The sequence below is a fragment of the Nematolebias whitei genome, chromosome 19 (assembly GCF_014905685.2).
Source record: "Nematolebias whitei isolate Nwh7 chromosome 19, NemWhi1, whole genome shotgun sequence".
In the NCBI taxonomy this organism is placed as follows: domain Eukaryota; kingdom Metazoa; phylum Chordata; class Actinopteri; order Cyprinodontiformes; family Rivulidae; genus Nematolebias; species Nematolebias whitei.
This window is the reverse complement of record NC_056516.1, coordinates 3,354,540-3,358,127: the sequence shown is the minus strand read 5'-3', so window position 1 is coordinate 3,358,127 and position 3,588 is coordinate 3,354,540.

The window sequence follows — 3,588 nt, the reverse complement described above, 5'->3', positions numbered from 1 at the left end:
GTGTATGTATGTATGTATGTATGTATGTATGTATGTATGTATGTATGTATGTATGTATGTATGTATGTATGTATGTATGTATGTATGTATGTATGTATGTATGTATGTATGTATGTATGTATGTATGTATGTATGTATGTATGTATGTCAGTTGACTGTGCAGACCATCTTAAAATATGTTGGCACCAAAGGTTCATTCACAGTTTTTCCCCCTAAAGTTGAATTAAAATCCACCCAGTGGTTCAGAAAACATTTTGCCAACACACTTCAGATATTCCGGGTAAAGTTTTAAGCTCAGATCTAGTTTAATTGAATAGACTTTAGAATGTGCAGTGGATGTCAGTGTCAGCTAGTACCACACCAGTTCTAGGACAATATCTGCAATAATTGCTGGGTTGTAGCTGTTTTTGTGGTTTGGAGCCATCTGTCTTGAATCAAGTTGATTCCAAAAGTTAATCAGTGTCTGAAGTCTACTAAACACTGCAAGTTTTAGTAAAATGCGTTCAATGGTTCAGAAGATATTTTGCTAACAGTCACGTTATTGTCGCATTATGGTGGCTGACGATAATGAATGTGTTGTGCGTTTGGACTCGAGCAGAGGCCTCGTTCACTCAGGATGATAAAGTTGGTAAAGTGTCATCTTTGGAAGTAAATGTGTCCTGGCTGCCACTTCTTTTTAGTGTCAATCTGAAGAGCTTAAAGGAGAAACACTTCTCACTACATGCCATTACTACTGTTTGCTCATTAAAGTGGGCCTTTTCTGCCCGTTTTTCATCTGGATAACTGAAAATTCAATCTTACGTTTGCTTTAGGCCCCACTGGTGAACTTGGACCCAAAAGAAGTCCACCCAGAGACAAAATTAAGACTAACATTAATGCTCTAATTCACACCTTATAACAATTTCAACCTATCATTTAACCTAATGTGCATGTTTTTGGTCTGTGGCATGAACAGGGTTCCCAGCATTCCCTGAGTTTTCCCTAAATCCTGAATTGCAGGAGATTTTTTTAGTCATACGAAACACTCAAAGTCAGAACTTGGTGCCTTAGATGGCGGGCAGAGCCTATGATATGCACATACAGCAATTGTTCCTAGTAATTAACTATATTGTTTAACATAAAATAACAAAAGGCACCATAATAAATAATAATAAAAGGCAGCCAGTCAGTCTGTACACAGTAGGAGAGTAGAAAATTAGAATCAATACAAAAACATTAAAGCTTAGAAAGAGCATCTCTTTAGCAGCAGATCAGTGTTCATGCTCCCTAAGCTTTTCCAGTCTGGAAAATGTGGTGGTCATTTTTCAGGTTTTGTTTGATTTCCAGAGTTTATGGGAACCCTGATGAAAATGGGGACCCCAGAGACAACCCACACAAGCATAAAGTCCACACTCAAAGGCTGCCAGCTCCAGCACCCCCCACGACTGCATGGAAAGGCGGGTAAAAAAAGGAATAGATGAGACTAATTCCTTTTATACATCAGTTTTACTGCATTTACGGTAAATTCATTCTAGCTGTCACAACCTTTTTCACCATTTATGGTAATCCCCACATCTGGTTCTGGATTTTCCTCAGCTTCACTTTGTAGAGAGAAGATGCCAGAACACGGAGTGGTGCAGGCCTAAAAAGACAACATGTTAAGAGAAGAAAACTAGCATGGCTGTTTCTACAAATCCTCCCAACTTGCTGTGTTTTATTGAAGACTTCTGACATTAACTGTTAGACTGTCTCAGCAGGGATGCAGTGAAACACATCCAGACTCCATTACTCCTTGTGTAAAAAGAGCTGCTTGTTAAAAACAGAAAACAATTTACATTGCACATATCTGAATAAAAGATCCCATGTTAGTTTTAACCTTCATGTCAGAGTATTGAAGCAGTTTCCTTTCCCTGAAGTTTCTTTACTAAAAACTGTTTGAGAAACACAGGACAGCTTAATGTTGCTGTATTCTGAACAGCATGTGGTTTGTGTAAAATAAAACTATGCACTTTTTTTCCAGCTTTCCTCTGCAGCAGAGAAGGCTTTTGATTTTATATGCCTCTTGTGCTTGGGAACATCTTGGTGCCATTACACAGCTTTAATGGCTCTGATAGGAAATATGCCTTTAAAGTCAGCTGCACATCTGTGAGGAATTGAGCGTTTGAAAGAGCCCACAACAGTCAGCAGCATGGTGCCATCTAGGGCTCCTCTGCTGGCATGTCATGACCAACAGTTGTCCAACTTCCTATCCTGTTTGAATATACACTATACAGTATCATCATTTACAGACGTAAATGATTATATGGAATCTGTAAATGATGATAAATATACGTAATAAATGTAAATAAACCCATTGGGGTCAGAAGCATTTGTAATGTGGGGGAGACACACTGGTGGAAAATTTTGAATAAAGTACATGTCATTTCCTGCATTCTGATGTATTTTAACAGGTTGTTAAACATCTAAATTTACCTACATATGTAAAGACTTGATTCAATAACTGTTTAAGACACAGATTCCTCATTCAACTACTCAAGTCAACTTTATTTATAAAGCACATTTAAAACAGCAGTTCTTACCAACAATAACATCAATGAGAGTAAATTAATGGAAAAAATAAAACTATGTAATGATAGCACTGAAAATTTAATTAAAAGCATAGAAAAACACAGATAAAAAAAAAAAACCTAATTAAATCAATTCACACTGTGTGAAATGCCACAGAAGCCAGATGAGGTTTTAGCAGACATTTAAAAACAGGAAGGGACGTGGCCTGCCTAATGTTAGGGAGCAGGTTGTTTCAAAGTTTGGGGCCCAAGACTGAAAATGCCCGATCTCCTCTGAGCTTCAGTCCTGCAGCCCACACATCAGACCGGCTCACTGGGACATCTCCAGACCCTCCAGAAGCCACGCCGTACCTGATTTTAATTATCTTGTCAGTCTACACAGGGAGCCAGTGAGGGGAGAACAGAACTGGTGTAATATGCTCAAACCTACTGAGCAGCCACATTCTGGACGAGTTGGAGACGCGAAATGGAGATCTGGCTGACCCCAGCATAGAGTGTGTTACAGTAGTCCAGTCGGGTAGTGATACAGACATGGACTAGTTTTTCAAGGTCAGATCTGGACAAAACTTAGCTATCTGCCTTAATTGGAAGAAGCTTTTCTGCAGAACGGAGTTGATTTATCAAACTTGAAGTGAGAGTCTAAAACCATCCCGAGATTTGTAATAGACTGCCTAAGATATGTCTGAAGGAAGTCCAGGATCAGAGACAGCCATTGAGCTGAGGCTAAACACAGTGACTTCAGTCTACTGATAGTTAAAACTTGAAAAATTTGAAGCCATCCATACCTTAATGTGTTCAGACATTTTAGAGGGTGAATGGAGCAAGTGCTAGTTGGTTTTAAGGGCAAGTAAATCTGACAATCATGAGCATAACAATGAAATGAAAGACCACGTTTTCCTTAGGATAGGTTGAACCTGGTTGCCAACTGTCCCCCTCTTACAATGCTGTGATTGCTAGTATCACTCAGCCCTCTGTGAACAGTAAACAGCCATCAGGTGCTAATGATCCATTGTTAGGCTGATGGTCCTTCTTGAGCATGTGA